General features: G+C 43.1%; 1 protein-coding gene across 1 annotated transcript in view; it reads left to right on the top strand.

The window, feature by feature from the left end:
* LOC126267432 (BTB/POZ domain-containing protein Tiwaz) overlaps positions 1–24,925 on the top strand; it is a 760,252-nt gene that overhangs the window by 178,015 nt on the left and 557,312 nt on the right. The window lies entirely within an intron of this gene.

Genomic DNA, 24,925 nt, shown 5'->3' on the forward strand with positions numbered 1-24,925 from the left:
AAACCCTCGCAAATTGCGAGTGAATGCTAACAGTTAGGTGCCTTCTCTAGTTTTACAGAAACATTGACAGGAAACACTGGCAGCAAACACAGACAGAAAATGTTGATCGGAAACGCAGATTGGAAACACATTTACATGTGGAACCTAACTATTCAAGGATGGATCCAACTATGCATCTACCAAAATTACAAACAATATTTTCCCTTCTTTTTAAATCATCTCAGACATTAGATACATATTTATAAGAGTGGATATTGGAGCATATGGAAAACGGAGATACAGCGTTCATTTCTTATTGAGACTGCTGTATATGATTCTTAGGGAAATGGTTCGTCCAATGTTCCACACACAAAACAATTGGCAGAAACAGATGGCACATATTACTGAGTGATCAGTCTTCTTCTTTTTCTCCTTCTTCTTCTTCTTCTCCATTTTCTACTTGTCACTCCAGAGTTACGTATAAGACCCGTTCCAGTCTCTCCCTCACTTCTTCAATCATGCCACAATTATCTTCCCCCTTGGTTTATAATCCGCTGCTAGTATAGTAAGTCTTTGCGGTGGCACGCGAGGTACACCATACGAACTAAATTACTTAGTGAGAACTTATTCTTCAGGAAATTCACTTGATCAGCAAATTATTGCCTTATTAGAGCTAGACGAGCAACCGACATGCTTTCTCGACCTTAATAAGTAAACACAAGAGCAACTGTAATTATGAGAAAGCTGTGAAGTGTAATATATTTCATTTTCATTTATGAACTTAATACTTCTAATATAAAGTTTCTATTTTACACTGCTGCATGAGAATAAGCAGAGACCACCTACTGGCAAAATCGCACATTATAAGCCACCCTAATTACAGGGCAGTTTCTTGTTACGCCCGCAACAAAGTGCTGCTAGCGTTGGCACATACTTACCTTTGACAAGATCTGTCAGGCAACCTCTCTAGTTAATAACAAAATATTTCCATACAATACATTTTTTTCCTCCCTTCCTTCTCTAGTTAGGTATAAAGTATCGTATTTCACTTTCCACAAGTTAATTATGTCTGATATCTCTCTACTAGTGAGTCATGTAAGGCATTTTTCTAGCTTCTCCCACATATTTTTGTACATCTGTTGGTTCCTATCTAATATAACTTACTTCTGTAATAGCAATATATTCACAAAGTCCGTATATAACTGTGGATTATGGCCCGGCCGGTGTGGCAGAGCGGATCTAGGTGCTTCAGTCTGGAACCGCGCGACCGCTACGGTCGCAGGTTCGGATCCTGCCTTAGGCATGGATGTGTGTGATGTCCTTAGGTTACCTAGGTTTAAGTAGTACTAAGTTCTAGGGGACTAATGTCCTCAGATGTTAAGTCCCATAGTGCTCGGAGCCATTTGAACCATTTTTTTGTGGATTTTGTTTTGCCACATGAAAATGTCGATACAAAATTGCTGGACTTATTACCATAATTCGGTGAATTAAAAATTCGTTGCTACCATCGAGCGATTATCTAGCGTGTTTTGATGAACACACACATCCATTCCCGAGGCAGAATTCGAACCTGCGACCGTAGCGGTTGCGCGGTTCCGGACTGAAGCGCCTAGAGCCGCTTGGCCACATCAGCCGGCGAACACACTTTGGTGGTACTATTTTGAACCTGCTCTTCTTTCTAGCAGCTCATATTTCAGAAACAAAATAAACTATAGCTTAGTGAATCGTACTCGGGGACGTCGTAGTTTAAACTCGCCATAAGCTTATCACAGATTCCCAGTATTCCTCTATTGATGCCTGGGCAGTACTCTCAGTTAGACTGAGTGAGCCGTTCTCTTCGCTCCACCTGCGTACTTCTGCTAACCCTGATGTATAATGTAAATGAAAGAAAACCAAACTCAAGGGAAAGAATCCCGGAACTTCCTAAGACCTACCGATCTCGAATTAAAGGTTAATTATTTGGTTCATACCCTTGTGCAGGATGAAGCGTTTCGCCACTTCTTTTCACTAACTGGATCGTTTTAGTCGTGTCGGACACGGCTAAAGCTGACTAAGGAATGCCGGCCCGGGTGGCCGAGAGGTTCTAGGCGGTACAGTCTGGAACCGCGCGACCACTACGGTTGCAGGTTCGAATCCTGCCTCGGGGCTGGATGTGTGTGATGTCCTTATATGTTTGTTAGGTTTAAGTAGTTCTAAGTTTTAGGGGACTGATGACCTTAGAAGTTAAGTCCCATAGTGCTCAGAGCCATTTGAAACACTTGACTAAGGAAGTGGCCAGAACCGTACTGCTCAGGAAGCCGTACTCCGCGACCCCCAGCCACAACGTGTGGCTAAGCCGAAGCAGCTGACGAAAAAAATGTTCAAATGCTAAGGTCATCAGTCCCTAAGCGTACACACTACTTAACCTAAATTATCCTAAGGACAAACACACACACCCATGCCCGAGGAAGGACTCGAACCCCCGCCGGGACCAGCCGCACAGTCCATGATTGCAGCGCCTGAGACCGCTCGGCTAATACCGCACGGCTGAGACAGCTAACGGCCAACAGGCGCCGCGCTTGTCTCATGAGCCGAGTCTTTAGGTACTGATACCTCGTAATAAACAGTCTGTACTCAGTTTCAATAACATAAACTCCTAAGCTGCTTCGTATTTGTTTCTAGTTTAAAGACGATTCTCAAACTAGATAACATACAGGTGCCAGCTAGGAAACGCCGTAGTCTTGAGAAAAAAAAAACTTTTATTCTCTTCTGAGTGCTTTATTGAATACGTACTAATGTATAAAAGATTTAGAAAAAAAGCTTCCTTGTGCGCTTATTTTCCTGTTTTTGAATCGATGGATGTTCCTGTAAATAATGGAGTGGACCGTGCGGACAGCGATGAATTGTCGGAATGGCCGTCTTTTAACTTAGGATGGTGTGTGTAGGACCAAGAGTTATCTAACACAAGTAACTCTGAGCCTGAGTCAACACAGCACAAGGAGCCGTGCTCGGACGCAGTGCCGCTTGGTCGCCGTACAGGAACACTGGCTAAGCGAGGTCGTAGTGTTGGCTAAACGAGGTTGTCCTGTTAGCATTCGGCAGTGAGCAAGCTCTAAAGACTGACAGCTAGCGGATGACGCGTCTAGAAATAGTCAAAACAAGTTAACCCACCTGTGTCTATCGGCTAGCATGCAACTTATCTCGGCGTCGGTAAAAGTCGAAGACAAGATCCTGCAGGGTGTGAGCGATGAGTAAAGTGACTCTGCCCAACTTTGTCATGAGCGGAACACGTTTCGGTCACGTAGTGACCAAGGCAACGCAGAGTCAGGCCACAGCATCAGGTATTTCAACTCGTCACTGGGGCAGTATGGGATTTGCACCATTCCTGTTCACTGATATTGCGCGCCCCAGCAGCGGGATTCTACAGGTAGCTAGCCTTGCCAAAACACAACGATCGGTCTATATGAAGCATCCCGGCCAGTATGATACTTCCCATATCTTAAAATCGACACTAACTTGAAGGTTAGTCTTGTATTCGAAATGATTATTATTTAGATGATGTAATGTACTGAGACACAGAGCCATGTTGTAGATCTTAGGCCTGTACTACACTCTAAAACGCCAGAGGAAAACTTGTCAGTCATGCACAAATACTGTCAGCACTGGCCACTCTGAAAATATTCTACACTGTCAAGAAATAGTGTTTTTTCTAAATTTTCGGAGAAATAAATATTCTATGCCAGTAACACACCAAGGACGCATTTCAGCCCACTGAGATTAAGAGGCATTTGTAGCCTAAGTTGCAATGAACTTTTTTGGACTTCTCGTATACGGTTGGCTTTTAGAAGAACAATTATTTTCGTGAGAAATGTTTTTAAGAACAACAGGGCAGAGCTGCAGCTCACGGAGGTAGTACGTTCTCACAGCCACTCTTCATCTGTTTCCCCATGTCAATACTGAATTCTACAGGCTGTCCGGACTAGAGACATAGAAAAATATTTGTTTATATCTCGGTATTTATTATGGTTTACAACTTTATTTGTCCAAAATTTTACACAGATGATGAGACATTTTATGCGTGTCGGTTCAGTTCAGTGTGGACACCGTTTGCAGCTCGACAGATATCGAAAAGGCACTCCAGTTCTCGCCACATGGTCTAAGTATGAGGCCTCTACTGCGGAATAGATCAGTTGTCTCAGATCTACCTGATTTCCAACCTTTATTCTGTGAACTATGTACCTGATGAAACCGCACGCAGTGAAATCCAGTAGAGTCAAATCGGGAGACCGAGGGTACCAGGCAATATGACCCCCATTTCCGTTTCAATCCTCAGAAAATGTATCATGGAGATATGTGGTAACATCCCCATGATAGTGGAGGGGGAGGCATCATCCTACTGGAAGATGATGTCGGGAGGCATCTATGGAACTGTTAAAGTGTTGAAATGTGTGTGAAATCTTATGGAACTTAACTGCTAAGGTCATCAGTCCCTAAGCTTACACCGAGCGAGGTGGCGCAGTGGTTAGCACACTGGACTCGCATTCGGGAGGACGGCGGTTCAATCCCGCGTCCGGCCATCCTGATTTAGGTTTTCCGTGATTTCCCTAAATTGCTGCAGGCAAATGGCGGGATGGTTCCTTTGAAAGGGCACGGTCGACCTCTTTCCCCTTTCATCCCTAAACCGATGAGACCGATGACCTCGCAGTTTTGTCTCTTCCCCCAAAAGAACCTAACCCAACCCCCCCCCCCCCCCAAGCTACTTAACCTGAATGATCCTGAGGACAAACAAACACACCCATGCCCGAGGGGACCAGCCACACAATCCATGACTGCAGCGCCTGAGACCGCTCGGCTAATCCCGCGCGGCCCTATGGAGCTGCATAGTTCGCCAATAGGTCGAGATATGTGTGCCCTGCCAATGACGAACATGGGGCATGCAGTTCCGTGCTGTTAATGAAATAGTGAGCATAACATCTTGGAGAACGTCTCTAGCGGTGGTGTATTTACGCAACAACATAAAATGTCGAGTTCTTTCGTTACAGAGATTTGTCTGTGTATAATTCTGTCCCGGACATATCGCAAACTAAATGATTTTCCCTAAAATTTAGATAAAAAAGTTAAATTGTGATGGGGATTAACTGGTTCAGAATTGTTCTAAGCACGTGAAGCGAACAGAGGAATTCGTTACAGACCGCTCCTGCAATATGCAAAGCCTTCGCTTCTTGACTACGCTGTTACGAAAGAGATGCGACGTCGTCTGGGGACTGTGCACTAGAAACGTTGCCCGCACGTTGTGTATCGTCCGTCGGCGGCGCGCCGAGAGCCTGGGCGCTGCGGAGAGTGTCGGCTGCGGACTTGGCGTGCGCCTCGCTCATAATAAGCCACTTCCCGGTTGCAAGGAGCCGGAGCCGGAGCGGCCAGGAGGTGCAACAGGTTGGAGCGCCGAAGGGAGGCCCGCGTCGCGACGCGCCGCCACTCAGTCAACTCAAACAGGTGAGCGAAGGGGCGGCGCGGGCACACAGCAGCCGGCGCCCTGCCCGCGACAATAAACACTCACGTCGTGAGGTGGCTTCGCCGAGCCCAGCCACAAAGACGTACTGAAGCTGAATAGGTGAATGGTGATTAATTTTTTCCACTGTAGGCGATACGTTTGTACATCACGGAGTACCTTCCCACCTTTATTTCGACTGTGGTCAATACTCATCTCCATTGCCCCTTGTAAAATAAATGCCACATTTATAAAAATTCGAGTGACGCCATTGAAATCTTGTAACTGTTGACACGAATAGTTATTGCGAACTAAATATACGTATTCTATACAAGTAGTCAGGGTGTCTCTCCTAAGAGGCGTCAGACACAGTTCCTCTGGTGTTTCTGGAGAAATGTCCAATTGCGTTCTTGCGTTGTGTAGCCGGAGTCAGCCCAAACAGTTGGTACTAATCAGGTTTATCAGGCGACGCCCATTTTCGACGGAAAGCGTCAGTTTCCAGTTAAATAAAAAATGATTTTTAAAGCGGAAGTTAAAGTGACCAGTCTATAGAGACGTCCCAACTTAGTCTGGACCGATATTCATCTTTTATATATCTACGAGCAGGAACAGGAAAATACGAAGAACCAGCGACAGCACTGCGCTGACATGCGCTGAATGCTACCGCCAAGTATGCACCACTACTGCATAGCTGCTGAATTTACTTATTATTCATGTTTTACTGTCCCTCTTAATACATATCGATGATCCCTTGATGTCTCAAAATGTGTCCTGTCAACCGATTCCTTCTTTTAATCAAGTTGAGCTACAAATTTCTTGTCTCTCCAATTCTATTCAGTATATCCTCATTGGTTAGGTAAACTACGCGTCTAATCTTCAACATTCTTCTGAAGCACCACATTTCGAAAGTTTCTATTCTCTTTTTGCCTAAACTATTTATTGTCTATGTTTCACTTCCATACATGGCATTACTCTATTCAAAAACTTTCAAAACAGGCTTCCTGACACTTAGCTCTGTATTCGGTTATAACAAACTTCTCCTCTTCAGCAGTGCTTTCCTTGCAATTGCCAGTTTACATTTTATACTCTCCCCACTTCGGCCATTGTCAGTTTTTTGCTCCCCAAATAGCAAAACTCATCTACTACTTTAAGTTTCTCAATTACTAACGTAATTCCTTCAGCATCACCCATTCGAGTACACATTCGAGTACATTTCGTTATCTTCGTTTTGATTTTGTTGATCTTCATTTTATATCCTTACAAGACACGGTTCAGTCCGTACAACTGCTCTTCCAAGTCCTTTGCTGGCTGTGATGTCATCGGTGAACTTCAATGTTTTTATTTCTTTTCCTTGAACCTTAATTACTACTCCAAATTTTTCTTTGGTTTCCTTTACTGTTTTTTTTTTTTCAATGCACATATTGAATAACGTCAGGGATACGCCACAAACCTGTTCCACTATCTTCTTAACCATTGTTTCCCTTTCACGCCACTCGACTCTTATAACTGCCGTCTGAGTTCTCTGTAAATTGCCTTTCGCTACCTGAATTTTACCCCTGCCACCTTCAGAATTTCGAAGAGAGTATTCCCGTCGGTATTGTCAAAAGCTTTCTCTAGTCTACAACGCTATAAATGAAGGTTTGCCTATCTTCTAAAATGGGTCATAGGGGCAGTATTGCCTCGTGTGTTTCTACATTTCTCCGAAGCCCAAACTGATCTTCCCCGAGGTCGGCTGCTACCAACTTTCCGTTCCTCTATAAAGAACTCATGTTAGCATTTTGCAACCATGACTATTATGGTGGATTACATATGATTACTGTTCAAATTGCAAAGACCTTATCTTTTACTTTTTTGGCACAGGAAGAGAGCAAATTGATTCGTTTCAGTATGGTCATAAAACAGATTATTTTGAGGAAATTATTTCTCTCCGTACACATTCAAGACTTGACTTCACGATTTTACAAACAGGACTTCAGACTAATCATCACGTAGGCAAAGTCAAATACACGTTGTTCCATAATCTATTCGAAAAAAAAGTTTAATTCATTATCTTAAGCTTGAAAAATAGCTTAAGATGCAGTATTAGGTGCGTGTAAAAGCTTAAATTGTTCTCGGTGTAGTTTTTTTTAGTCATTTCTTATTCACCTTTTGTTGCTGCTTACCTCTCTCAGTCCACATTTTACGATCGGAAGTATCCAGCCACCCCTACATTATGTATAATTGATCCACAGACGTCACGAGAGAAAGTAAAAAAGGGGGCATGATGTACTGTGTTATCAGTAGAGCAGCAGTGACAGCAGAATGGGCGGTCAGGGGAGCTCAGACTCCGATAGTACACTAAACATTGGATGTCCCCTGAGAAACAAAGCCATCAGAGATATTTAAGCCCTCCAATAGCTGCCCAAGCAGACTGCTGGTGATGTGACTGTGAAGTGGAAACGCTAAGGAATAACCACAGCTAAACAGAGATCAGGCGGACGTCATGAACTGACCAACAGCGACAGTTAAGAATTTGCGCAAGGTGGCTGCAAAAAATCGCATGGTATCAGCGGAAGGAATCACTCGTGAGTTCCAAAGCGCTACCATCTTTCCAGCTGGCACAGTGACAGTGTAGCGACTTAAAAAGAACGAGGCACAATAGTCGAATAGTTAAACACTTCTGTACCGCGCCAATCGACGCTTGGTGTGGCGCAAAGAGCGACATCACTAGACAGTGGATGACTGGAAACAAGTGATTTGAACTAATGAGTCACGCTGTATCTTGTGGCAATACGATGGAAGGCTTTTCCTCTGGAGAATGCCTGGAGAACATTGCCTGACGTCATTTATAGAGCCAGTACTGAAATACGGATGAGATGGTGTTACGGTATGGTGGTGTTCATCGTTGTTGGGATGTGGTCCCCTTAACGCGCTTAAGAAAACGCTGAATACAGAAGGACATGTAGGTTTGTTACGGTGTTGTGTACTGTGTACAGCTTAGGAACAGTTCGGAGATGGTGATTGTTCGTATCAGCATGACAACACACTAAGTCATAAACCAGCATCTTTGAGGCAATGCGCCGGCCAATGTGGCCGAGCGGTCCTAGGCGCTACAGTCTGGAACCGCGAGACCGCTACGGCCGCAGGTTCGAATCCTGCCTCGGGCATGGATGTGTGTGATGTCCTTAGGCTAGTTAGTTTTAAGTAGTTCTAAGTTCTAGGGGACTGATGACCTCAGAAGTTAAGTCCCATAGTGCTCAGAGCCATTTTAACCATTTGAGGCAATATTTTGTGGACAATAACATTCCTGTAATTAATTGGCCTTCCCAGAGTCCTGAAATCCCCTGAACCCAATGAAACACTTGTCGGATAAGGCAGAACGAAGACATCGCTTAGAACTCCAGCGTTCAAGAACACTACATTCACTGATGTCGATTCTTGAGCAAGAATAGGCTGCTATTCTTCCACAGACATTCAGACAGCTCATTGAATGTGTCCTCAACAGAATGCAAACCATTAGAAAGGTGAATCGTGGATACATCTCATATTAAAGTCCGCTAATAGGTATTTGGATACTTCCGATCAGATAATGTATAACATAAAACGATGAGGGTATTTAAAGGATACTTTCCAGTACTACTGATCTACTGGAAATATGCTGTTTCGTTAAAACAGATAATACACTGAAGAGCCAAAGAAACTGCTACACCTGCCTAATATCGTGTACAGTCCACGCCAGCACACAAAAGTACTGCAACATAACGTGACACGGACTCGGCCCATGTCAGATATGGTGCTGGAAGGAACTGACTCCATAAACCACAGCGGACGGCCAAGTGGTGTAGCAGGATAGCGGTGGCCTCAGCTGTCCATGCATGGACGTATTTCTCTGAATCTATATGGATGTGATTGGTTTCCCATATATCTGATGGTGGGATGCGTAATCCGAAATCAGCCATGTCTGTTGCGCGAATAATGGGCATCAATAGAGTGCAGCCTGAGGAAGTCTTTAATCTCTGACATAATAAAAAGTGATTACTTATGTTTTCTGTTATTTCCCAAAATCGCTTCAAGTGAATTATTGATCTGATGTAACTACATTTTCCTGGAGACATACTGAGTGTGAACTTTACCTTAAACAAGGATAGAAACAAAAGTAATGAATTAAAATGTGTGTCAAGGCCAGGACCTAAACCCAGGTCGCCTGTTTTCTATTCAGATGTGCTACACCATCCTGGCACTGTCGTTTACTCAGCTGCACGGAATACGCTCGTCCGTTGTCCTTCCGACAGCAAACTCCGATTCACAACTATGTCCATATTGATTTCTCCTCCTTAGATCGCCAGTGTTGTCGAGGCTCTCCGATACTGAAACAGAACCCCAGCTTCGTGCGCAATGGGGAAATCCAGCCAGTACCTCAGGCGTAGGTGGTGTATTCAAATGATTCAAAAGACTCTGAGCACTATGGAACTTAACATCTGAGGTCATCAGTCCCCTAGACTTAGAACTATTTAAACCTAACTAACTCAAGGACTTTACACGCATCCATGCCCGAGGCAGGATTCAAACCTGCGACCGTAGCAGCAGCGTGGTTCCAGACTGAAGCGCCTAGAACCGCTCGACCACAACGGCCGGCCGGTGATGTGTTGATCTGACGTAATTACATTTTACTGGAGACATATTCAGCCTCAACTTTGTCTTCGATAAGGTTAGAAGTTGAAGTACTGAACTAAAATTCTTTTGGTGGTATGCCAATATTGGAGAGCATTTGGCGTACTGACGATTCAAGCATGGGGAAATCATGATGGGCTGAGGTATGAACCGAAGTTTGTCTTGAGAAGGGCATTAGATTGTGGTATTCCCTGCACTTGTGTAAGCCACAATGCCAGCGTGGTTTGTGGGTAGCATATCTGCCTACTAAGTACGAGCCGGCCGCAGTGGCGGAGCGGTTCTAGGCGCTACAGTCTGGTGCCGCGTGACTGCTACGGTCGCAGGTTCGAATTCTGCCTCGGGCATGGATGTGTGTGATGTCCTTAGGTTAGTTAGGTTTAAGTAGTTCTAAGTTCTAGGGGACAGATGACCATAGCAGTTGAGTCCCATAGTGCTCAGTGCCATTTGAACCATTTACTTATTTATTTATTTATTTATTTTTGCTTAGAGCCATTTGAACCATTTTTACTAAGTATGAGACCCGGGTTCAACTCAAAGCCTCAGCACAAATTTCAATTTATTGGCTCTGAGCACTACGGGAATTAACTTCTGAGGTCATCAGTCCCCTAGAACTTGGAACTACTTAAACCTAACTAACCTAAGGACATCACACACATCCATGCCCGAGGCAGAATTCGAACCTGCGACCGTAGCGGTTGCGCGGTTCCAGACTGTAGCGCCTAGAACGACTCGGCCACTCCAGCCGGCTTTCAATTTATTATTTCAGCTTCTGTCTTTAATGAAGATCAGGTGAATCAGGTATCGAACGTCAGGTTGCCTCATCCTCATCCATTCTGAATGACCCCTTGTATAGATGGGGAGTTGAGGTTCTTGTAAGACCCTCAGTCAAAAATGTCATTGACCATTCTGTCTCCTTTCTCTCTCTCTCTCTCTCTGTTTCTTCCAGTTCCTCTCCCTCTGTTTCCTCGCCCCCCATCTCTCTCTCTCTCTCTCCCTCTCCCTCTCCCTCTCTCTCGTATTCTGTTTCTCGTGCTTTCCTGTACGCTGTTTTTTGAAATGTCTACAAAATCCGACGTACTACACCATCATCGCAAAAGCACTCCGCAGTTCTCGAATATGGTCTGGGTCCATTGTGTCCCCGTTTAACAGTCTGTAACAATTTGGCACAAAAACGGCGTAATTTTCTTCAGTTTTACACCGAGCGGACACTCGGGGCAGGAATGGAGCCCGGCTGTTGCCAGGTAGCAGGTAGCGGTGCGCGCCGGACAAGTTTTTAAGGCTGGCGGGCGGGCGAGCGGCCGCTCGTGTTTGGCGGTGCTTTCTGGTGCGGAGGTCCGAATTAATTCTCCCCTTTGAATATCGGCGGCAGCGCGAGGGCAATAACAAAAGTCCGCGGCCGCCGCCCCAGCAGGCTCCCGAGCCGGCAGCTTTTTGCGGAAATAAAAACCTTTCGCAGCGCCGGCGGTGGGCCCCGGAGGCCGGAGTTTTTAATAAATCAGCGGCGCTGGCGGGCGCACTAGCCGCGTAGCCGCGGGTCAGCGCGGTCTTGGGGGAGAAGGCCGCGCCCGGAATGAATTCCGCCAGCAGACTTCGTAATTAACTGGCCCCGCCGTAATTCTGTTTGATTTACAGAACATAGAAATTAATAACCGGGGTTTGTTGCGCAAGCGGCCGGCGCTGCCGCGGCGAATTTAATACGAAACTCCTTATTTGACTTTGGCTCTTGCTTCCTGCGCCGCACCTTCGGCCGTCAGTCGTGGGCGTCGTCAGCCCCCCCCCCCCCCACCATACACCCCGATCCCTCCCCTCTTTTTCTTTTTTCATTATTGTTTCAGCACCCCGTTCGCTGAGTGTGGCGCCCACTTCACGAATAAATACAAAACGAGGGGCAGAAAGTCAAATGCCACTCGTAACAATAGCCGTTTTCCACTTAACAGCCACAGTTTCTTCTCTCTGCCCAACTGAATAGGAACGAGGCCGTGACAAACGAAACGAATTGCTCGATAAAAGTTTTTCTTACCAACAACTATTGGCGAACTTGACATGATTGTCTTAATGGGATTTCCGCGTTCGTTCATTAAATAAAAATATGGTATTTCAGTCTTTTGATCGCTATTTCTTATTTTCAATGACCGGTTACTGTGCGAGAGAAAGCTTTTTTTGACTGATTTTCTGAAGACTTCAACATAAGATCTAAAGATGGGCAGCTAACTATTGATGAAACAATAGAGGAACGTGATAGGATGTTAGGCTCTGTTAATGCTGAATGACTTTCTCTTATTTCCGCCAATTATCACTAAACTCTTGGTCCTTAGACTATCGGTATCGGTCAGCAATGACCAGATCTGCAGCCAGAGATGGGAAATGAAACACAACTAGTGAACAGATTATGTCTTAGAACAATAAAATATGCCACAGCGAAAATTTATTACTTTCGTGGATGTGAAAACATATGCTTAAAATATGACGAGGCATACCTGTTTTATAATATGTCCTACTATAATAAAGCCGTAGTGACATCGTCACAAAATCAGCTTAGCATCGTCGCACATATTTCAAATATAGTGTAAGCTAGACCACATTTCTAGCGAAGTCATACAGTCTCTATCACTACAGCTCATAACAAACTGCCACACAGTAACCACAACATATGTCTGTGCCATAAGCTCGTTAGATGTCACCACTGTAAATCCACGCATATTCGTCAGTTATAAAATTGTGCAGTATGCAGTAAATGCAGAGTACGTAGTACCCTTTCAAATGTATAAGTTATTACTGTGATAAAGTATAATAATTAAAAACACGTATAAAATTAATGTTTTGGCACAACATATGTTCACATCTGGCCATACGTTTATTTAAGTTGGTGCACGTAAGGCATTGCTTTTAAGACTTTCACGGCCAATATTTTTACGCACTTCCTTTTCAGTATATCGCATATACTGCTTAGAGGGATATTGTGGTTCTGTCAGAGGCAATATAGGACTTGTAATTACAGCAGACAGTGTCTTAAAAGGAGGATATAAGATTAACGTTAACAAAAGCAAGACATGGCTAATAGATTAGATTGGAAAAAGAGAGACTGAAAGTAGTAGATGAGTATTTCTATTGGGCTGTAAAATAAATATGGAGGCCAAAGCAGAGGGCATATAAAATGTAGACTGGCAATGGCAAGAAAGGCATTTATGAAGAAGTGAAATTTGCTGACATCGAATATAAATTCATTACTTATTGATTTATTTATTGCTGAATAACTCTTACCAGATTAGGGCATTAAGACCCTCACTTATACCAGACCAGGAATTAACAATCACAAAAATACTAATTTGCGTTATTAATAAAAATTATAATTTGCAGTAATAATAATAGCAAGACTAAAATGATGATTAAATGATGGAGGAATTAAGTGTTAGGAAATCTTATCTGAAGGCGTTTTCCCGGAGCCCAGACTTGTACTGAACGGAAACGTAGGTCTTAAACAGTTCAGAGAAGAAGGACCTATTGACATGTGATGCTAAAGAACGATACTGAATATTAAATGGGTAGGTAGTGTAACTTATCAGAAGGTACGCGATATAACTGCGAGAAAAAGTAATTTTGTGGCATAAGTCGACTAAAAGAGGAGATCTGGCCATCAAGACATCTTCAATTTAGTACTGGAACAAGTGTGTGTGAGTGTGTGTGTGTATTTGTGTGTGTGTGTGTGTGTGTGTGTGTGTGAGAGAGAGAGAGAGAGAGAGAGAGAGAGAGAGAGAGAGAGAGAGAGGGGGGGGGGGGGGGATTTCAGAGGGATACTAACAGACGAGTACCGTAAGCAAATTCAAATAAATGTGGGTTGTAGGAGTTATTCGGAGATGTACCAGATACAGCAGCGTGGAGAGCTGCATCAAGCCAGTCTTCGCACTGAAGATCAGTAGAGAGAGACAATTAAAAGTAAAACTTACTGCTCTGGGAAACGATTTATTTTAAAATACTCAACCTTTCTCCAGTTATAGCTTACATTTTCTCACTTGCTAGCCACTGAAAAGGAAGTATACTTGGGTTAACGGTCATGGGGGCTATCTCGGTCGCTCTTCTTATAAAAGGTAGGCGAGAAACTGTGCTCAGGTCGCGCCGCTGGAGAGCAGTGAATGTCAGTCTCCGAGGCAGCTGCGTCTCCACGATATTCAATGAGTTCCCGGCCAGTTTTATGACTTTACAACAGGCTTTTAACATCAAACATTTACAGGGCGGGCACTTAAACCATGAAATGTATTGGTAATTAAGTAATAAGATGGAACAGCATGTATTTTTATATGGTCTGCTATCCCGAAAAACCCTCGTTCATCTTCCTTGTTAATAAGACAAGCTTACAGGTTCCATCCGCTTTTCAAGCAGAAAATTTCCCTGTTTATTTGAAATGAGAACATCGCTTCCGTTTCAGTAAGGTCGTGACCGGGTTATTACACAAACACACGCACACACACACACACACACACACACACACACACACACACACACACACACACACACACACACTTCTGTATGTACGTACCAACATATATCATAGCAACATAACAGATTGCAAGCTGTGTACTGATCTCACGCATTTCCATACAGCATCCAAATGACAGCACTGGCTGAGGGTATCACAGACATCGGACGGTACCGATTGGCGCGTCTCGAACAGATCAGCGTAGTGTTAGGATTACCTAAGTTGTGGTTTTTATTTATTTATTCGTGTGGCTCACATGCGGTTTAAAATTACAGGTACATAACATTAGTGATACTATGTACCAGGTGCACCGGTATGAAATGAGCGTTTTTTGTGAAAATGAAACACTAATTTTGAATTCAAAAGTAAAAACATTTTATTCGAAGTACTGGCCATTGCTTTCTATACATTTTGACCACCCTTCTGGCAATTTGTAGACACCACGCCAATAGAAATGTTCATCTTTTGAAGCAAACCAATCAGACACCCAATTTTCGACTTCTTCGTAGGAATCAAAGTGTTCCTCAGCCAACGCGTGTTCCATTGATGAAAATAAATGGTAGTCGGAAGGGCCAAGTCTGGTGAATACGACGGGTGGGGTAGCAGCTCCCAGCCAAGTGTTTTGATTGTATCCTGAACCAGTTTTGCTTTGTGTGCAGGTGCATTGTCGTGTAAAAAAATTACTTCGCCATGTATTCTGGCTCATTCTGGTCTTTTTTGATCAATGCATAGTTCAAATTGACCATTTGTTGTCTGTAGCGATTAGTATTCACAGTTTCACCGGGTTTCAGAAGCTTATGATACACCACACCATTCTGATCCCACCAAACAGAGCATTGTCTTCTTGCCGAATCGATCTGGTTTTGCAGTCGATGTTGATGGTTTTCCCGGATTAACTCATGATTTTTCCGTTTAGAATTCTTAAAATAAATCCATTTTTTATCGCCGGTAACAATTCGATGCTGAATTGATTTTCTTTCATGTCTTTGAGGCAAAATTTGACAAATGATTTTTAGGTTTACCATCTGTCTTTCATTCAATTCATGTGGCACCCATTTTCCACACTTTTGGATCTTTCCCACAGCTTTCAAACGGTCAGAAATTGTTTGTTGTGCAACATTTAGCATTGCTGTCATTTGCTTCTGACTCAAAGTATCATCTTCATCCAATATTGGTTGCAATTCGGCGTCTTCGAACTTTTTTGGTGGTCTTTCACGTTCTTCATTTCTTACACCAAAATCACTATTTCTGAACCGTTGAAACAATCTTTTGCATGTTGCTTCTGATAGAGCATGATCACCATGTGTCTCGACAAGCATTCGATGCGAATCTGCAGCACTTTTATTCAAATGAAAACAAAAAATTAATGCTTTCCGCAAATCATCACTTTCTGGTACAAAATTCGACATTGTTAACACGATGAAAACATATGACGTTGTTTGTTCCATGACTTGATGTATATTAAATATCTTTGACAGATGTCATACCAACCAAAAAAAAAAATTAAGACTCGTTCACAACAAATGTTCCCTATCGACACATTTGTACCTTAACGCTCATTCATACCGGCTCGCCTGGTATAACAGGAATATGAAATGACGAAACTACATATAAAGCCCACTTAAATGTCAATATTTGGGTTCCTAATCCATATAAGAGCCGTATCATCAGTTTTCATGAGGTCGCTCCAGTTCCCCTACTAGGAACGCAAAGGGCCTTCATCTCTAATGTGCTTGATTGTCTGGTTCGGAGACGCAGTACCCCATTTATAAAAAGTGTCTGCTCATCGTCCGTGCCCCGTGCGTGCTCTGTTCAATTTGACCCACAGTTTCCTGTCGAATTCTGTGCCAGCAGTATCACAGTTATACTTTCGGAACCATTCACGCTCTTCAGGATTTTTAACAAGTTGACAGATCTCTCACCCTGGTATTACTAGCATCTAGCTGTTCAGCTTGTAATGATGGGTTTCTTGGACGAAGCCCATTTCGTCGTAAATTTGGTATGTCTTCCTGTATGGGTAATTCCAGCTCCTCCTGTAGCTAGCGGTACGCTCTAAGGAAGGTGGTGGTGGTGGTTAGTGTTTAACGTCCCGTCGACAACGAGGTCATTAGAGACGGAGCGCAAGCTCGGGTTAGGGAAGGATTGGGAAGGAAATCGGCCGTGCCCTTTCAAAGGAACCATCCCGGAATTTGCCTGAAACGATTTAGGGAAATCACGGAAAACCTAAATCAGGATGGCCGGAGACGGGATTGAACCGTCGTCCTCCCGAATGCGAGTCCAGTGTGCTAACCACTGCGCCACCTCGCTCGGTTCTAAGGAAGGCAACGCTCCTGCGGATTGCGGGTGGATAGATGTTACTCAACAGAGGAAGCAAATAATTCGGTGTCGGTCGGATTGCCCCTGTTATTAACCGCAAAGTGTGGTTGAAATGGACGTCGATCTAGTTGGTGTGACAGCTGTTTTGACACACCGGAGCACACTGCTCGGCTGCTGAGAAGAAAATTGGAAATTTTTGGTAAGGACTATGAGACCAGACTGCTGAGGTCTAAGGTCCCTAGGCTTACGCACTGCTTAATCTAACTGAAACTAACTTACGCTAAGGACAACACACACACGCCTATCCCCGAGGGAGGACTCGAGCCTCCGACACGGTAAGCCGCGCGAACCGTGACAAGACGCCCTAGTCCGCACGGTTACTCCGCGCCGGTTGCTGAGAGGATGATGATGTGCGCACAATATCCATTAAGGCTCCCCATGTCGTTCCACGCAATATTTGAAGAATATTGTTACGAGTTGGCAATAGTATTTTCAAGATGTTTTCTATATGAAAAGGTGCGGTTAAGGGTGACACCAAGGTACTTAGGGTACCATTTATGGCAAAGAGTGCTCCTGTTAAGTTTTAATCTGAGCTAATCGTTAGCTTGTTTGTTTGTCAGATGGACTGAACATATTTGAGTTTTACTTGTACTGGGTTTAAGTCGACACTTTCTAAAATAGGCGCTCATAACAGCTAGATCTTCTATGAGAATTGTCCCTGCTCGTCCAACAGCCTTGGTTCTACAAGCAAGAGCGATATCGTTCTCGTACCAGAATTTTGTTGACCTGTTGGTGGGGAGGTCGGAGATATACAGGTTGAATAATAGTGGGGCTAAGACGGAGCCCTGTGGAAGACCAATACTTTATTTCCCCTTAAGTTGTGGCTTTAAAACATTAATGATCCCGCTCTACAGTACGGTTCAGACAAATGCCGGGATGCTTCCTGTGAAAGGTCACTTCCGACTTCCTTCCTCATCCTTCCCTAATCCGATTAGACCAATGACCTTGGTGTTTGGTCTCCTCCACCTAATCAACCTAACCCAACTCGGAGCTATCTGTGGAAATTCACAACAGAATTCCAAGTGGGTTTAATTGTGAATCTCTTTTCACGGTTTGTTCGGAGAAGTTAGGTGCTATACACGAGATGATCGTGTCGCAATAATCACTTTCTTCATCAACACCAAGTATCTGTGCGATGCAGTTACGTATTGTGCCACAAGTATTTTCATCACCAAGTTCATAGAGCAGACAGAAGCTTCTCCTCACTTTCTTTGTCTGCATTTACAGCCATACTCTGCAACCCACTGTGAATTGCATGGCAGAGAGTGCTTCCCGTTCTACCCTATATCAGGGTTTATTTCCATTTCATTCACGTACAGAGCGCAGGAAGAATAACTTCTCAGACGCACAGTAAGATCTCTTATCTGGTCTTCATGGTCCCTGCAGGAACGGTACATAGGGTATTGTACTGTGTTCCTAGATTCTTCACTTTACACGCTCTTGAAACTTTTTTCTTTCGCGAATTAGTTAAGGTCTACCTTCAAGTGTCTGTCACTTCAGGGTTTTAAGTATTTTGGTGATTCTCTACCGTAAGTCAAACAAACCTACAACCATTCGTGCTGTTCTTCTTTGTAAGCGTTCAATATCTCCTGTTAGTCATATTTGGTATGTCCTCCATACACTTGATCAGTATTCTCGAATTAGTTGTACGACTGTTTTGTAAGCACTCTCCTTCATCGACTGACTGAATTTTCCTAGTATCCAACCAGTATATCGAAATTGGCACCTCCTCTAACAGTTATTGCGGCTATGTGATGATTCTATTTCGTAACCTACAAATTATTACATCCAATATAACAACGATATGATGTCTAACCCACTTTCGCTGTTGTCATCTCAATTTTCTGACTTTATCACTGTTTAGTCAAGCAATATTGTCGGACAGGAATGTTTTTACAACTGATTTTGCAACACTTCCTGTAAGCATTTATTTGATATGACCACTGATCAAGAAGGTGGCCAAGTGTGGATAGTGATTGACTTTACGTATGGCAGGCAAAGTAAAACAACAGGAGAAATATAATAGGGCCCTACCATGTTCCTATTTCTGCGATTTGCGTCAGTAGCACTTTTCGATTTTGCCAAGGAGGAGTTAGATCGTTGAGTAGATAGCTACATTATCGTACCATAAGCTGCTCTTGTAGATAAGCAACGACACTTTCAGAACCAGAGCTAGCGATGAAAGTGATGAAACTGATCATCTTTGACTGGATGTTTGCTCACGTTTCCGCTCACAAATATTGCGATTTTACGTGTGGCTTTGTCAGTGCTATTAGACAAACAGTGAAAATAAAAAAATTATAAAATGAACTACTGTCGAGAGGCAACAGTATAAAACTATAGCTGACACCGCATATAAGGACAGGAATTTCAACGTTCAAACAATTGTATGGAACGAAAAATGTACATAAGCATGCAGAGAAACGTTTAAGAACACGGAAAGGAATTGCGTAAATACTGATATTTGAATAAATATTGCTACGGGATTCAAGGTAACTGTTTACCGCATCGTAAGCCAGCGTGGCTCAGGGAAGCAGCTGGTCGTCCATTAGTTACGTGGAGTTGTGTGGAACCCACCCTCAAAGGCCTACTAATCATCAAAGAGACTCGCTGGTCTGTCTTCCTGGTAGCCCGCACTCGCAAAGCCCAAGTTAGGCCTGAGCTGTTAGTCTGAGCTTCCCCGCTCTGTGGCAGTTAGGTAACATTGAACGGTTTCCCTTCAGAACTGCCCCTTCCGGGCCCGTCCGTCTCCCCAACCAAGTTTCATCTGAATGTGACCAGCAACTGCGGAAAATGTCAACTTCATCACCTACAGATGACAATGATTCTCCGTTCGAACAAAGCTCTCTCGTCAGTGATGACGCAATGAATGTTTCTTAATTTCTCGTATGTATAGCTGGCCATTAACAAAAGGCGTGTGTATTATGACCAATGTTACAGTAGAAACTGATAAAAAGGCACACTGTCAGGAAATATAAAGTACACAGTTGGCACTTGTAATTTTTCGTACACTTAGGTCAATCTTTCGAAATATATCCCTCTCAGCAATATAAGATAATTAATTTCGTGAAGGTTGCGTCCTGAGACGTTAAATTGTTTAGTATGCAGGCGATGCTGATCCACTATCGTCACTTATTCTCTGTGGATGAAATGTGAAACCAAATAACATGTTTCTATAGACTTCAATAGTATCGTTGTCTGCCACGGCTGTCACCAACTGCATCGCTACGTTCATTGCGTTAGCAGATCAAAAGATTCTCGTCTTTTTATTTCTTCACTACATTTGTCCCAGTTATCAACTCGATTTTTCTAGCTACTTCGTCGTATCATAAGCTACTCCTGTCGATAAGCAACGGTGGTAGAGACGAAAGTGTTAGAGCTGGGCACTTAACCACGTTGCTCCTACATCTGCACACTTCGCTTCTCAGTCAGTGCAAAGATGTTTATGTACTAGATGGCCATTTTTCACTGCAACAGTTTTTTGTTGTGCTGATGACACTGTCCATGGAGCGAGACGTAGTTTTCCAGTTTTGGACAGGAACGATTTAGTTCTTTGTACTGCTGTGAGAATTAATATCAGAAAAGGAGGTGGGCTTCAATCCGTCCGGCGTTTGCTTGTTCTTTTGAATCTCTAGCGCGTAATATTGTGTTTGTTATGTTTTCAAAACTTGTGTACATGGATTCGTCTCAGATACCGTGGGATAAGACTAACTGATTTATTAACAGCATCAGCCACGTGCCTTGTGTGAGCAGACCATAGGAAACAATGTGATAAATACTGTGACGCGAATAAACGGCCTTTTTACATTCCCTTGTGTATGAAGACTTCGGTCAAAATTGAAGACCTTTGTTCACACTTTAGTCGCTGGCAAAATTATGACTGGCGCCAAGGTAGCTTTGTAAATCGCCCAAAACGTTGCTACTCGTATTTTCCGTATTTATGTCGTGTCCAGTTCCTCATGTGACTAGCCCAATACGCAGCATGCCTGCACTAACAACGTCTATGTTGGCGTCCTTCTTATCTCACGTCCTCTGATTTTGTTTTGAGATCTATTACAACTGTGGGACTACTAATCAAAGTCTTGGGCCTAGACTCCTGGCTATTCCGAGTTTTTCCTTCCTAACAATTAATTACCCAATGAAATGTTTTGTGTTTGTGCAAAATATAAATGGACTCAGAACACGCGCTGTTATCAGATAGGAGGAAGTTTGTAGCACAGCAACTCCAACAGACCAATGTGCGCTGAAACCCTGTATGTTTAGAATCAACATTCGGACTGATACAGTTTTAGTTTTAACCTTATCATTATTGTGGGTTCTCAGTAGCGTTAGACTGAAGCTGTCCCAGCTCAGGAATGAAAACATAATGAACGTAGGCAAACAACGAAATTTTAATATTTGACATGTGGTGCCACTAGCTAAACCTCTCGCGTTTAACAGTTATGCGTGAATACGAGACAGTGACCATGTGTTATCGAGCCGGAGTATTTATTCTACCTCGTAATGCTTCATCTGATAAACATGAAGTCGTGTCCATAGAACACGGTGTTCTTTGCATCGCTCACTGAACACGGCAGCCTGTGATGTATGATGCACAATCCCAGCGACTGCACTGTTCTGAGAACAGGCAGCAGCCTTGAGGCTCAGGATCGTGTTAAAGTCGCCTAAGCCGGCACGACGATTTCCTTCTAAACGCCGCGCTGCTCCTTCTCCGAAGTATACATTCAGAGAAACAGTTTCAGCGGTCAAATCGTAAAAGCGATATTGATACGTTACGAACACGGCACAGGTACCCTATTACCTTCACATTCTTAATAGTTTATTTAAACTGTTATTCCTTCCTCTCCGCTTCTAGCCCGTAACTGGTTATCATAGAATAAATTTCCGCTATTCAGTCCTGTCTTTTACAGGAAGTTAAATTACGGATACTTTCCAACGAATTAATATTTCCTCAGTTATATTTCAAATATCATCAAGACTATTCTCTCGGCGAACTTCATGGAGAAATAGTTCACAAGTAAACTATTTCTACGCTGATGAAATATTGTTCCTGTTGGACACTGACAACCGGCGTTCATCCATGAACTATTTTGCCATGATCAAGGTTTTAGATTTTAAGTCTGAATGAGGAAGTCTCGTCGTTAACTCTACTATAATGCCAAAGAAAACTCTGAAGTTAGTAGGAAAAGATATATATGAAGTTTAAGAACATGCAATAGGGAAAAGTGGTTTGGCAGAGGACAGCTAGAATGGCCGAGTGGAAATAATGTGCGACGGATTATGCCACATCTTGAGGGCTGAAATGTAAGATAGTGGTTTTTGAGAAGAATTGTTAGGTAAAAATTATGAGAGTTGATGTGGTAAGTCGATCCCTGGTAAGTTTTGTGGATGGAAATAATACGAGGTAAGGGAGAGAATTAGGTAGAGCGGTGACGTAAAAAAGATAGAAAACGGGCTTAATCAGGAACAAAAAGCGACATATTCCATGATATTGTAGCGTGAAATCAGTAAAAACATAATAATTCGTAAAGGATTTATGTAACCCACTCGTATTCCGTATACCGTGACACAGATGAATTGGGAAGTGATCCATACAACAATTGAACTGAATCGCCTCGGCATTGTCTTTCAGGAGATCTTAGATACGAATTTATAAAATGAGTGAAAGATATATTGCATTAACTTGCGGCCATGGACTTGGGGCACATACTTTTTCTTCCCACATTTCGCTTCATAACTGTACAACCATCTTCAATTTAAGTCGCTGACAGACTCGACATAATACTGTGGAATAATAACGCGTACTTCAGAAATAAGAATGAAAACGATGAATGTCGGATTATACCGCATCAAGAGGGCCGTGCTCTGATGTAGAGACATAGAAGGGCGAGCTGCATCACGTGCATTTACTCCAAAGCGTTGTGTCAAGAGGCTTTAATTCTGTCATTGACTCACCTACAAGGTGGTTGTACACTTATCAGCCGAAATATCGAGAGAAGATAACAACACTGTCCCGCATGCACGCTCGAAAGATGACGCAATATTCTGTCAGCCGGAAACAATTCAGGAAATACAATGAAGGGCAAACCATCAGCTGCTGTACAAACATTATTGCAAACTGCTGCTAATTCCAGTCTGTACGAGCCATCTTCTTACACTGAACAAAAATTCGGTTTGTCATCTTGCTTTGTGGTATAGTAAACGCAGTTGCATTAAGACTGCCGCCCGGGTTTAGCCGAGCGGTCTAAGGCGCTGCCGTCATGGACTGTGCAGCTGGTCCCGGCGGAGGTTCGAGTCCTCCCTCGGGCATGGGTGTGTGTGTCTGTCCGTAGGACAATTTAGGTTAAGTAGTGTGTAAGGCTGATTTAAATAGTCGAACACCAGTATTTACATTGTACTTACAAACTAGGCAATGCTTCGCAATTGCTAAATATGTATGTGAACTGGATCTACGTCCTAAGCTCCATCTCCCACCACTCCCTGTCCATCTTCTCCTCCTACCCCTCTCTCTACCCTCACACTTCTCCCCCTCTCTCCTCATCTCCTCCTGCCTAATCTATCAAGCCGTCTCCTCTTTGCCCCTGTCTTGTTCATCTGCTCCCATACTTCTCTGTCCATCTTCTCCTCCTCCCACTTTCTGACCTTGATCCTTGTTTTCTTTTATTGCACACAAAAGCATGATAGGGAACGGAAGTTGCTCAAAATTAATGAACAAATCGGTTAGGATCACTAGTACACCGGCTTTGCGAGAGATATCTTCACCCGATCGATCTGTGACGATAGTAGATTCAGTGACAATATTTCGCATAGTTTGAAACGTCCCCTTAGAAAAATTGTACATGACTTTCTTTAAACTGACACACACAATATTTTTAGCGCAACGCAGTCTGACTTTCAATAATTCCTACAAAAGAATGGCCCTGACTAACATTAACCTATACCTTTCACAAATCACTTACCTCACAAAAATCTTCGTTACTCAAGCTACTGCAATACTGCGAGCGCCACTACTGCCAGCTAAATAAAATATTCTAACTACTGAAGGCACTAACTACTGATAGGCATACTTAGCAAATGAAAGATTTTGATAGAGAACAAACAGTGCATTTACCTTAATAGTGTTCAAAAGTCATAATATATATATATATATATATATATATATATATATATATATATATATATATATATATATATAGCAGTTCATGACATCCAGTCTTGTTGTTGTTGTTGTTGTTGTTGTTGTTGTCTTCAGTCCTGAGACTGGTTTGATGCAGCTCTCTATGCTACTCTGTCCTGTGCAAGCTTCTTCATCCCTGAATCTGCTTAGTGTATTCATCTCTTGGTCTCCCTCTACGATTATTACCCTCCACGCTGCCCTCCAATGCTAAATTTGTGATCCCTTGATGCCTCAAAACATGTCCTACCAACCGATCCCTTCTTCTAGTCAAGTTGTGCCACAAACTTTTCTTCTCCCCAATCCTATTCAATGCCTCCTCATTAGTTATGTGATCTACCCAATTAATCTTCAATATTCTTCTGTAGCACCACATTTCGAAAGCTTCTATTCTCTTCTTGTCCAAACTAGTTATCGTCCATGTTTCACTTCCATACATGGCTACACTCCATACAAATACTTTCAGAAACGACTTCCTGATACATAAATCTATACTCGATGTTAACAAGTTTCTCTTCTTCAGAAACGCTTTCCTTGCCATTGCCAGTCTACATTTTATATCCGCTCTGCTTCGACCATCACCAGTTATTTTACTTCATAAATAGCAAAACTGCTTTAATACTTTAAGTGTCTCATTTCCTGATCTAATTCCCTCAGCATCACCCGATTTAATTTGACTACATTCCATTATCCTCGTTTTGCTTTTGTTGATGTTCATCTTATATCCTCCTTTCAAGACACTATCCATTCCGTTCAACTGCTCTTCCAGGTCCTTTGCTGTCTCTGACAGAATTACAATGTCATC

This window comes from Schistocerca gregaria, chromosome 1 (assembly GCF_023897955.1).
Source record: "Schistocerca gregaria isolate iqSchGreg1 chromosome 1, iqSchGreg1.2, whole genome shotgun sequence".
NCBI classification, from domain to species: Eukaryota; Metazoa; Arthropoda; class Insecta; order Orthoptera; family Acrididae; genus Schistocerca; species Schistocerca gregaria.